The following is a 13,447-nucleotide window of genomic DNA, read 5'->3' as shown; positions in this document are numbered from 1 at the left end:
AGCTCCTTGAATTTATTCCTGAGAGCAGAGACAGTCAGCACAGCTTGTTGACTCTGCTGGGATGTATTAGTGCCTTCCTTGTGAAAGGACACATGAGAGAGCCAGGGCAGACCTCTGTGAAATGCTGAGCAGCTGAGTTCAACAAGACTAAGTTGGGATTTTGCAATTTGAGGCAGAAGTCAGCTAATAGGGAATGGATAGGTTTGGTGGCGTTCTGCTCACTAACGTAATATCTTCTGTTACATTTTCCTAAGGCTTATCACTGCTTCCTTAGACACCTCCATTGCAATTACTAAAATAATATTGATATTGAATTACTAAAATAAGATTAAGTTAGGTGAATACTAAAACTAAATATTTCTAAGACATTTGATGTATTTTCCTTCTCTCTCTTTCAACCCTATATTACCCTCAGCTACCAACCACCTCTTTAGTTAGCATACTTTTCCCCTTATTTTTAGCTGTTTAGAAGCTAGAACTCCAAACAAAATGAAAGACTTGCTTGTGGCAGCATCAAACAGGCAGTCTAGACAACTGTGTTGGACCATTGTTGTTCTACTTAAATATAGCTAGCTAGTAAAGCACAGGGCATCTAGCTTGAACTAATTTTCTGTAGAAGCCTTAGAATGAATGGAGATGATGGACACTGCCTAATGGTATTGCTGTTATTGGCCTTTATTTTGCTTGGAATCATGGACAGATGACTTGTCATGAGGCTTGTTGTTTAAAAAAATTAAATCTTTTAATGCAGAATGAGCACAGGGATTTGGCCCATATCAAAAGCCTTGTATTGACAGCAAAGCTCTAGGGAATGGATGGGATGGATCTGTGACAATTTCAGATAGAAAAATATGCTCCAGTTAGTTATCTAGAATCCCTCTATGGCCATTGAAAGGAAATAAGTACTTCTGCAGTGAGGTTCATTAGAATTACTTTTGATATATGCCTAAGGATGAGATGAATCATGTTTTAGAAGTTCCTATTTTTCTGCAGTGCTATCTCATGTAGGTAAGTGTATTATACCCTAGTCAGAGCAACTTAGAAGACCATTTTTCTCTGCATTGCTAGCTCAGCAATACAAAACCATGCTTTGTTCAGAAGAAACAGTCACTGCTGTAGATTAGTTAGGTGTTACATTATATTGGTGGTGAGCTTTTGTATCTCTCCTAATGACTATTACAGCTATTTCTGCTGGAAGTCCCATTTTTCAAAGGATCTCAATGAGACAGTCAGTAGGGCTTTTCAGTATAGAGAAAACTTAACCACTTCTTCAAGCATCTTGTATGAGCTGTGCGGTTTCTTCTACAATGAGTGCAGTGGGTTTCAACAGCAGACATTTAAGCCTTCTCACAGGTTTTGCATCATAGCCTATAGTCATATGTATATCTAGGTATAGCAATATAGCTTCTTTAATTCAGCATTTTGGGCAGTTAGGTCCCACAGTCAAGGTGGAGCAATGTAGCCCAGAACATCCAAAGGGCAGGAAATTCATCCAGAATGGTGTCTAAAAGAAAATACTGTAATACTCAAGTATTCTGGAGATGTAAGAAGATTTCTTAAGAGGAATCTACTTAGAAATTAAAACATAGTGTTCTGGGCCTGGACCATGTGGTTTCTGCAGCAGCTGCTGTTGGAGGACCCCAGTCTGCATAACTTGCGAATGAGTATGACCATAACTTACCACTTGCCATAGAAGTATACCTTTTAGTTTAACAAAAGGGAAAAGGGCTCCCTAAAATGATCAGATCAGTCAGTTTTACCTCGCCCATTATAGGGACACACATCCAGGACTTCCTTGAAAAGGCTGAAGAAACTGTAGTATATCCTTCAAGCACTTGCAGTAACTGTCTCTATTTAACGTTTCAAAGGCTTTGTCATAAATACAGGGTTACTGTATGTCTGCACTGACATAATGCTTAAAATACATTAAAACAGCAGCCCAGCTCCCTGGCTGTGTGATGGCTTTCCTGTGGAACAGTGCCCAGCTCTGGCTCAGTCAGCTTCTACTTCTGGTCACCTGCTGCATAGAAGCCAGTGAGTTTGTCCCTCTTAGCTTCATAACAAAGTGAGAAAGGGAGGTCAGAAAGAACAAAAGCTGTTGCCTTCCCCATGTCTCGCAGCCAGTGCTGAGCCCAGGCTGCAAACTCTGCTGACGTGCAGTGGCCGAGGGCTTGGCTCCCTACCAGCTGAGAGCAGTGTCCATGCAGGCAGGATCATCCTTAACAAGCCCCTTTCTTTGGATTGGCTTTCTGGGGGGTGCTGGTAGCAGCTTTTGTAGCAGCTGCAAGGAACCCCTTGAGCAGCCAGCACTGAGAGGCTGCGCTCTGCCTGCCCTGTGAGCAGCCTCCTCCTCCTGCTGAGGTGGCTCACATTCTCAGGCTCTTTGGGGAAAGAAAGCTCAGCTGGTGGTGGTTTTGAACTCAAGGAAACAAAAGTTCAGGCAGGAGTAGGGGTTGGTGTGGAGGTACTCAGCAGTGGTGTTTTTGTCCCATGTGGAAGAGGTCTAGACAGGATTGTGGTGGAGCCGTGTGGAGATCCGGGGTGCTTTGCTAATGGTACAAACATCAGCACGCGTTTCCCACTTTGGAGATTACATCCTAAACTTAAAGGCTGCACAACTGCCTGATTACAGGGAATCAATATAAGTTGTCAGCAATAGAAAACAACATGCAGAAACTGTGCTTAATATGCGTAAGTTTTCAAATGGCCTTTGGGTGCAAACCTGCAAAGACATTGCTGGTCTCATCATGCCCCAGAAGGCAGCACCGGGCTTGCAGTTGCCAGCCATGGATCATGGGTCTATACCACTGGCAAATAGGAAATTATTTGTAAATGTGACAAATCGGTAGATACTGCTCCTCTGCTTTACAAGCCAGGTTTTTAATGTCTCTTATTTTCTAAGGTGGCTGTTTCCATGGCTTGTAAGCATTTCATAAACATTTCTGGAATCATTCTCATGATCCCCGTGTGAGGTTGGTAGGTCTCTGCTGCCTGCATTTTGCAGGTGGGCATAAAGGAAGCAAAGAGCAATTACAGTCTCTTCTGTGCAAAGATAGAGTGGTTCATTACTTGCTTTTATTGCCTCTGTCGTTATGGGTCCCTAGGTTCAATTAGAGCCTCCCAGTGCTACTGCAGTACATTAATGACAAAATTACTTGCCTAAGGTTTTTGGGGAAGGAAAAAAGCTGTAAGACACTGCTTGAACTTGGATTTCAGTTTCTAGTCTGGCAGCTCCTTTATGACACCTCAGTCTCTGGTGGGCCAGGAAGTCCTCCACCTAAATTGCTGGAACCTCATTAGCTTCCTCTCCTGCACAAGCCAGAGAGAGAGCCAAGCCAGTCCAAGCTGTCATCCAGTGCTGCCGCAGTCCCAACCCAGCAAGCTTCCTCAAAGGAAACAGTTGTTTCATGTTGTTCCCCACAAAGAAATGAGAAGGAAAGAAAACTGCCAAGAAGGAATGCCTGATAAGCCTTCTGGTTTTTTCCCCCTTCACCATCATTGCCACTGAAAGTCTCCTCGCAGCCAGCCTGTGCTAAGAGCCAGCCATTTTGCTGAAAACATCCCAGAGCTAAATATGCCAGCAAAGCTGGGATTCCTCTCTCCTAAATTTATATTTTTGTAGGGTAAATATATACAGCTGAGCTGATTGCTCTCACCATCTTAGGGGAGAGAAGTAGATATTTTTAGGTTCAGGTTAATCTCCTCCTAAAATAGGTCAGCTGATGGCTGTAAATAAGGAGATGTTTTATTTATGCACAGAGAAAATGAGATTGTGAGCCCCTTTGGATCTGGGTCTCCAGAGGGAGAGGGAGGGGACAGTTCCCAAAGAGAGGATGTGTGCCTGAGTACTCTGGCAGAGAGCAGGTGGAATGACAGTGCCCCTGCTCAGCAACAGCTTGCCTCAGAGAGGCTCCTTGTATCCATCACTGAGGCTGGGCACTTTGAACTGACAACCTCAGGAGATTTTATCCCCTTCTCTGAAATACAGGGCTGCACCGTGCCCCAGAGCAGAGGTCTATAATCCATCTTCAGAGGTTTAGGTGACTGCACCTTTGGCGTAGGGAATAAGTTCTTGTGATTGCAATTTCAAGGCAGTATTAAAGTGTTTGAATAATAATATTTCACCCTGCTCTCTCTGCATACCTATTGATTACACATTCACACAGTGTTATTAATGTAGCAGTACTTCTGAGATTTGTAAATGTCTTCATTAAGGGATAGGATTCAGTAACAGAGGTATATATTTAGCTGTGCAAATAGTTCCAATCACTCTCAGCTGGTTTCAGGCCATACAGATTTGTAAGTAAGGGTGTTTTGAATGGTAAGCTCAGCAGATACACTATGATAGTTGAGTCCCTGATGCCACATAAATGGGTGAGAAGAATATCTGTAGATTACAGTGAGGTTACAGTTTCATTCTGTGATGTTTCCTGTGGCCAAAAATACCATGTTTGTGAAGGCACCCTCCACAACAAGATCAAGTGGAGTATTTTCTAAAATCCACTCTGTATTTCTCAAAAGAAACTCCAGTGACACTCCTGCAGAGCAGGTCATGTTAGCTTTGCACCTTGCAAAAGGAGAGGACCACTGCAATTAAGATTAAGCAAAGGTGCTTAATCTTTTTAAAGGTACTATGCAAAGTGAGTAATGGTATCTGCCACACTTTGGAGGATACTTTTGTTTGCAGTGCAAAAAGTAAATTAAATGTCTTAACATCATCCTCATAACCATACTGCTTTTCCTAATGAAGCAGCTAATATAAGTGCCTAATATTGTGATTGTAAATTCAAAGTTCATTAAGTGTTAGTACAGCATTCAAATTGGCTGGCTGGTGTGGAATTACCACATGCATGGCCTCGAAAGACCGACATAAGGTCAGAAACATTCCTAGGACATTTAGCATTTAAAATATGATCCTAGAACATCTCACTGTTCTCTTTCTCTAGTTCTCTTACAGTGGATATTTATGCCAGCCATAAAGGGGAAAAAGAAAAGGATCAGAGGCTGGCACACCAGATTTTGACATGTTCCATATGAAAAGCAGCTGTGTAACCACCATTAAATGTGATGTAAAATCAATTCTCAGGTTAGTTCTAGACTGAGACAGCTGCCACTAAACCTGAAAATTAAGAAAGAAGTTGTGTTAAAACTACTAACCACAGTGAGAAGAAGAAACAGGAAGAGGCAAAAGAAGGAAGGCATGACGATCCCTAACATCAGCTCTCAGATGGAAGTAGGAACACTCTGGGGATGACCTGGTGCTGCTGGTGCCTTGGAGCACTGGATGTGTAACATCCCCGCAGCACCCCCTGTTTGGACACCTCTTTCAGTCAGTATGTGGCTGGTATCCCACACCACAAGCGGCAGAGATCGGTTGTCTACACCTACAGGTCTGTTTGCTGTTTGGCATGCTGCAGGCTGCACCATGGAAAAATGTTTAATTTGCTGGGTTTTTTTCTTCCTCCTTTTCTGAGTAGAGCCTTGAGAACCTGCACTCCCAAGACACACAGCTCAGTTCAGTGTTCCATGTCTGGTTTTTGCTGCCTATGTGTCAGATTTCACAGCAAGTAGTCACTCCTAGTTGCAATCCCAGTGCTTGGGAAATAGATGCATCCCTCTTATTGCTCCCCCATGGTATGGGTGAGCATGATGGGGCAAGAAAGAGCTGCTGTCACTGGTGATTGTGATCATTCTTGGGAGACATTCTGTGTTACTCTGCACAGCTCTGAGCTCTGGGCTCTTCTTAAAGGCTGCCATAGCATCCTGTGAAGGTGCTATGCCTGATTGAATTCTTAGGACAACACTGTTCATTAGTATTTGTGTTACATCCATCATCAGTATGACTGTGATTTAGTGTACCAACTTGAAAACAGTCAATTTATTTTATTAAAGAAGTCAGCAGATTTGCCTATGCTAATCGTGAATCCAACCTCCAAAATCACCGTTGTTTTCAGTTTGGGTTTTTTCCTTTGCTTTATATTTTTGACCTCAAAATTGGGTGATGTTTAGACTTTTTTCCCATTAACTGGAACTTCTAAAATTATACAGGACCTTCCACCCGATTTCTGTCTTTGAAAAGCCAAAGAAAATGGCTTTTGCAAAACTATGTGTCTCAAAATGAATTTGACAGACATCTTCAGTTCTGTATGTTTCACCACCTTGTGGGTACAGTCTGTGCTTCCATTTCTTTTCCAAGCCAAATGTCTGTTCCCACCTTTCCTGAGGTGACTTGTAAATCATATTCTGAAAGAGAATAATTTTGATCTAACTTAGAGCTTTATTTTTTTTAGCAATGATCAGTAGAGTATATTAGTGTTGCTTAGTAATGAAGTCTCTTGAGACCTGTCTGGCACATTTTTCAGAACATCCTATACTATTCCCTGCAGAATGTGACAACAAGATCAAATAAAACCGTATTGGGAAAACATATAGAATAGTACTTATATTGCCAAATTTTATTTTTGTTTTAATTTCAGGAAGAACAGAAATGAACATTTCAGTATGATTGGACTTCCTACTGCCTGTTTTACAGCCAGTGGGGCCCTATAATTTTTCATGAATATGCTCATGAGTTTCATCAGTTTTCATGTATAATTTCCTCCTTGGTTGTCCTCTGTTGTCACAGACAATGATACTATGTAATTCCAAAAATGTTTCCTTCTGGGCATTTAATTTTTACTCACATCTGGAACCATTCTGAGTGCATGGCCAATCTGAGTTTCCCAGTGCAAAGAATAGAAACTTTGTGGAGAGATCCTGTGCAGGGCCACAACAATCACTGAAGGGCTGGGGCATCTTAGCTGTGAGGGGAGACTGAGATCTTGGACTGTTCAGAATGGAGAAGGGAAGTCTCAGAGTGTCCTAATACATCTGTATAAATTACAGGGATTGGGGAATGAGTGATGAAGAAGAGGGAACTGGGTGCTGCTCAGTAGTGCCCACTGGGAGAATAAGGGCTAGTAGTCATTAAAAAATACTACATTTCATCTAAACAGAAGAAAACATGCTTTTACTGTGGAAGTAGCTGAACAGGTTGTCAACAGGGATTGAGAGTTAGCCACAGAGATTTGAATATTGTGGAGATATTAAAAACCTGACTGGACATGGTGCTGGAAAAAATGCTTTTGGTGTCCCTGATGGAGCAGGGTGTGGGACCATATGAACACTAGAGGTATCCACCAGTCCCTGCCATCCTGTGACTCTGTGTTACATGAATTTGTAGTCCCATGTGATTGTACACATTACACTTCTTGTCTGTGATGTATTCAAAATCATGCATTCTGTTTACCTGTATGTTGTAAACTCATGCCAGTTTAAATAATCAATCTCAATTTTAATGATTTCAGGTCCCAGTAATTGCCATAACCCTGAAATTCTCCCAAGAACATCAGAATTCATCACACTATGGCAAAGTCTTTTTTCCAGGCTCTTAATCATTTAATATGTGAATACATTTCTCCTAGTATTTGTATTCCTGTTTTACATTAAAAATTTATTTTTATAAAAAGCTATTTCCCCCAAGACCTAGACCATGCATATTAGTGCCATGTCTTGTTATTTTTAAATGTACATTTTTACTAGATTTGTTTTCCATTTGCGTTCCTATAGAATGATCTCATTTTTACATTGAGCCATTCTTACAAAGTCATTTTAATGGGAAAATTCAAATTACGGAGCTCAAATCTGGCCTGAGTCACACAAGCACAACTGTTGACAGATGCTTTGTAATGGGCTACAAAGTATTTGTGCACAAACCCCAAGAAATCCAGCCTGACTCTTAGAATTCAAGCTGGTACATGATGGCTTAGTAGCAGTGCTGTTTTGTAGCCTGCAGGAGTCTGAGAGGCTGTAAATCTGGATCACTAGTGAGTTATGTAACAGCCTCTAAGTGAGTCAAATACATTAATGGTTAGATAAGATAGATATTTGTATGTGTATTCAGATTGTAATTAGAGTTTCTAAAAAAGCTGAAAATTTATGCACATCTTCCCCAATCAACAGACTTTGGCAGGGATTAGGAATACTCCCAAGATTAGGCAGTCTGACAATCCTTGTGGCATGTACTAAAAGTCACCATAATAAAGGCTTAGAATGTAACTGCACAATTGGAATGAATAAATTAGAAAATAAACCAGAAGTCGTCTTTCTGCAATACCTCTTTAAGTTAATTCAGCATCCAACTAGCACAATTCTGAAAGTTCCAGCCATGGCTTGTGGATAAATGGTCGGTTTAATTGTGGAACGTACCTCAAGCATGCTGGGTGGGCATCCAAACATGCTGCACAGCCTGCCTTAACTTAACTATGCAAGCACTGCTTTATGCTTCCTGTGAGGTCTGTCAAAAAGTTTCGGGGGTGTTTTGGAGAGGGATTCTTTGTTTCTCAATTATTTTATGCCCTGTAATGCAGGAATGAAAACTTACTGGCAGATATCAGTGGTGATTTATTTTCTCAGGAAGTGCAGATTAAAAAAATCAGTCCTAGAAATACATCTGAGTCCCATAGACTTGAAGTTTGGGTTCATCCATCCACATTTAGGTTTATTTGACTGAAGGTGCCAAGAAATACTCTTCCCCACCACCACTTTTTTTTTTTTCCCCCTGGAGTTCTTTCAAATATGGAGGAGAGAGAAAAGCAAGAAGGAGAGTCTGTCAGAAGCCATCGCTGCCCTGTGGTGGGGGCAGTGGCAGGAGAAAACTCCCTGCTTGTGAGTTGCTTTTTGAATGGAAGGGAGGATTCTGCACTGCTCACACTGTGTCCTTTCCTAATGAAAACAGGGCTACCCTCTGTGCCAAGGCAAATGTCTGGGATCCTCCAGGTCTTACCCACTTGCTGTTGCGCTTTGCTAGACTTTTTCTTAATGTAATTTCTCTCTGTTTGTGGTCTCTCCCCTGCCCACTGTTCACTGGCATAAGAAAGACCATGTCTGGCTTTCCTTGCCAGCCATACAGGAGCTGGGAAAGCGTGGGAGAAGAGCAAGGGACACCTTTACGGTTTTTATGTTTTGTGGTTTACGTTGGATGCTAGAATGTAGAAAAACAGATTTGCTTGTCAATAAATACATAATAGAAGATATTATTTCTTTCATCATTCTGGTAGGTGATAAGCCTGCAGCCATTTATCAACTGTCCAGTAGAAATAAATGTCTGTTTTCATTTTATCACATTTAATAACATTATACTTCTTTGTAATTTTAGCTGTTCATCTGAACTGCAACCTTTTTTTTCCTTTTTCAAAGAAGTGAGCATAGAAGAGAAAGGATACTTTAATGAGACTTCCTCCTTTCTTTGACAAGACAACAAAATGATTGTAAAGAACACAAGATTAATTATTTGGATTCAGAAATCCAGAAGACATGCACTTGCTTAAAGTAGAATAAACACCAAGCAGTCTCACTTGGATTTGCAGTGGCTTTGAAGTTGAGTTTGCTTTTGCAAAAGTACCAGCATCATTTTCTCAGCTAGCTATTCCAGAACTGCAACTATATTTTCCTATCCCCCTCGTAGAGACATCCCCACCCTGTGTGTAGAGTAAAGAAGATGATATATTTCCATATTTCCTTTTGTTGGTACACCTTTCTCATATCTCTAAACAGCAAGACCTGAAGTTGTTCAGTGCTCCAGCAAGCAAGGCTAGTAGGCAACCTGTTGGAAGCTCTGCTTAAGTGGAAGAGTGTTTTTACAAAATTTGCTGTGACAGTGAATAATACTGTGTCTCCATTAGTACTTCTACCCTGACAGCAAAATAACATCATTCTCTACTGTTCCCACAGTTTCAGCTTTCAATATGACCATGCCTGATTATATTGCAGGGGTTATCAGCCACAGAGCTGGAGCTTCTGGTTGCCAGGTGTGGGATAACTGGAGTTTGAGGCTTGAAGATCTGGCATAGAGTTTGCAGTAGGAAGACAGCTACCTGCTAAAAGTACACAGGCTTATCCCTCTGGAGGTTTATCTAGATTACCAGAATAGAGATGTTCAGCTGCCACACCAAGGAGCATGGGGTGGCTTTTTCCTGTCAGAACCTGATGTGCAGTAAGGAAAGGAGGCACAAAGTAAAAAATCTTACATTAGAGCTTCTTAAAACACAAACCATGTTTTATTATATTTATATAACAAATATAATTATATAAATATTATAAACATATAAATATTATATATTTATAATATAGATATTATATAGAGGAGGATCATATAATATATGTGATCCATCACAGTAGAATATATCTAGATTGAGGTAAATTCATGCTATTCCTAATGTGGCAGACTTCTCCTGAGGAGGCAACATCACTGCAGGTTGCATTGGTTTGGGTTGGGCTCCACAGGCACACATTTGTTACCTTCTTGTGACTTAAAGGCCTGGCTATAACCATCTTGCCCTTGCACAAGAGTCTTTTAGATGTGCTATTCTCCCTTCTCCCATGGATCCTCTATTCCTGGCCTATCAGTGACACAGCTCTCTGTCTTGTAGCCTCACAATAAATCCTGTGAGGAAGGACCTACAGACAAGAGTCTTCCTCCCAAACTCTGTTCCACTGCATGTGTTTTAGCACCCAGTAAAGGCTGCAATTCACAGCAGAGGTGTTGAATTATTTTTGGACTCCCCTGCCCTGCAGGCCAGGCAGAGGAGAGAACCAAAGCATCTGAATTCTTGTTAAACCTAAGGCCTAAATTCTTGTGTGATTACAATTTCAGTGAATTTGGTTACAGTACTTGCACTGGGAAGCATCTAGCCAGGATGAATTAATGTATATCATCATCAGAAAACAAAGAAAAACCCAATTATCCTGATTGTTGAGATCATTGCAGAGACAGGGAGGTGCTGAGTTGAGTACATCTAGATCATCCCAGAAAGAAAAAAAAATAGTCTAGTGCTGTTGTTAGGAACTTTTTTTTGCATAGGAAGTAACATAGGTAAAAATCGAATTTTCTGACAATCCCAAGTCTACCTAAACATATTCCACACTCCCTGGGGATAATCGGCCCATGAACAACATATACCATATACCACCATTTAAAAAAAGGAGGGCTTTCTGCATTACTTTTTTTAAATGGAGCCATCTCCTCCCACTTGTCTTCTCCAGATGCAGCTTTGAAATTATTTACAGTTCATTGTGAACTTGTAATCATCTCAGAGATAGTAAAGTATCTCAGCTCTAAAGGGAAGGTGAAATTCCATGACTTTTTGTGATGCAAATATTTTGAAATAGGGAAGACATTCCTTCTTAGCCTTTCAAAGCAGATCATGACATATAATTGCAGTAATTTTACTACAGAGCTACAAATACAAGCATAAGGAAGGCATGTGGGCAGTCCTGCATGGCTAACAAAGGATGAAAAATTTGTAGAATCTCAGCTTCCAAACCCAGGATCAGCTGCAGCCCTGGACACAGCAGCAACTGTCAGATAAGTGACAAAATAATATTTCCAATTACCAATGTCTTCCTGGTGACAGTAGTTCATAATTTATTTTTTTCTCAGAAGGTTATCTACTGTATAATTACCCGTCTCCCACCCAGTTAGGAAATTCTGCCCTGCTCTTTACCTGAATCTGCCTGGAACCACCTTTCAGGCACCTTTTGTGAGTAGTCCAAGAGATTCACTCTGGTTTCAGATTTATGTATGCAAGTATCTATACTCAGAGCTTGAGCTACATCTCAGCTTTCTGTCAGTGAGCTGACTAAGCTGAGCTGCTTAAGTGTCAAATCATGACTTATTTTCCAGTCCGTGGAGGTACTTGTAACCTTCTTTTGACCTCTCCCCTTCTCTGTCTTCATTATTTCTATGACTTTTCTGAGGTGTGGATGAAAAGCCATAAACAGTCAGAGCAAAGGTGCATTGAGCCCAGTGCCTGCCTCCCACAGCTGACACAGTTACATTAACAACAGTGCAAAGAAGGCGCTGCTTTCTTCCCTGCTACCTGGTCGAGCGTTCAAGTGAAGTTCATTGTGCTACACACATGCTCTTAGCTTGAACTGGGATTGCTTCCCATTTTCTGCTGGACATTCCTGGTTTTATGGATCCAGGGATCACCTTACCGTATTTCTTGCCCTTGCAGTGCCTCAGAAGCTCATGCTGACCCAATGCCTATTAATTTTTTGTAAATCCTCCATGGAGCTGCACATTTCCAATACAGCTCACTTGCAAACAAAACACGCAGTCTGATGGTGTGAGTTAACATCCTTCAACCTAGCCTGTTGTCCTTTACTCTCAAGTCCTGATCTGGAAACCACCATGTGTTGTCTCCTGAACTAGGATATCAGGTTTTTTCCCAGAAAGAAACATTCTGCACTGACATCTTCCAAGTTCAAAAGTGCAGAAGATGAGATACTAATATTTGACTTCAGACCACTTCCAAGCCTACCTGCTTTTCACCTTCTATTTGGAGAATAAGCCTTGCCTGATTTCCAGAGATTTTAGTACAACGTAATCTACTGTAACATGCTTGCAGGAATGTGACCTGAAAACTTTCGATGCTAGAGGAGTTCTTAAAAGTGTGAGTGTCACTTATATTGAATGAAATACACTTATATTGAATGAAATGTAATTAAATATAGAGTTGTCTCCTGGGGTTTTTGAGATAGGGCTTAAAATCTAAACCCAGCATTGACAGTCTGTAAAAGAAAACTGAGATTCCCTTATAATACTGTGATCACTCTGGGTGTTGAAGCATTAAAATTTACAACAGCATTATAGAGGAAGGGATGAGTGAGCACTACTGCAACCACATTTAATTCCTAGGACTTCTAAATGAACATGAGAGACATCACATACACATCTGCAGCCGTGCAGGTGTTTTCACACCACCACCCATTCTGCTATGCACAAACACCTACCCTCTCCTTGCAGCTCCCTGCCCCATTCCTGCTCTCCATGCGTTCTCACCCCTGCATCCTGTGTCTGCTTTTCAGCCCTGCAGGCACAGGCAGGCACATTCCAGCTTCCTTTACCCACATGCAAGACCTGTGCCCTCACCCACACGTAGGTGTTCCAGTCAGTGCATACACACCAAACCCTGCACTTCCACAGGGCATCACTTAGAATTCTGTCCCGGAGACAGGAAAAGACATGGAGGGTCCCTGTTGTCCTGGCATTCAAGGTGTCTGAGTCCTTTTGAGAGGGAACTTCAGCAAAATACCTTTTGTAGCTTGCTGGGGTTTAGGAGCCACCAGTGAGGTGAGTATGGGTCTGAGCTGCTTTCCCAAATTGAGTGGTTGTGATGGATTATATTTATACCTCTACTGTTCCAGCCTTTCACAAACCATCCCACACATCTCTTATATTAGAAGGCTTCAACCTAATATTTTTTTGAGCTGGGCATATGGGACCATGATTATATCATCTTTATTTGTTTTTCTCCATTCACTCTCACTCCTCCATTCTTGTCTCTCCCTGTCATTATAATTTAAGGATCCACTAAAATATTACACAGTAGTTTTTACTCCTTAC

The 13,447-nt window shown here is 41.3% G+C and overlaps 1 protein-coding gene across 1 annotated transcript in view; it reads left to right on the top strand.

The window, feature by feature from the left end:
- The window catches only part of GABRA5 (gamma-aminobutyric acid type A receptor alpha5 subunit), a 55,389-nt gene that overhangs the window by 31,862 nt on the left and 10,080 nt on the right, over positions 1–13,447 (top strand). The gene's annotated exons all lie outside the window — the stretch shown is intronic.

The sequence above is a fragment of the Geospiza fortis genome, unplaced genomic scaffold (genome assembly GCF_000277835.1).
Source record: "Geospiza fortis unplaced genomic scaffold, GeoFor_1.0 scaffold366, whole genome shotgun sequence".
Lineage (NCBI taxonomy): Eukaryota > Metazoa > Chordata > Aves > Passeriformes > Thraupidae > Geospiza > Geospiza fortis.
The sequence above is the reverse complement of the archived record's forward strand: the minus strand, read 5'-3'. Positions and strand labels throughout refer to the sequence as shown.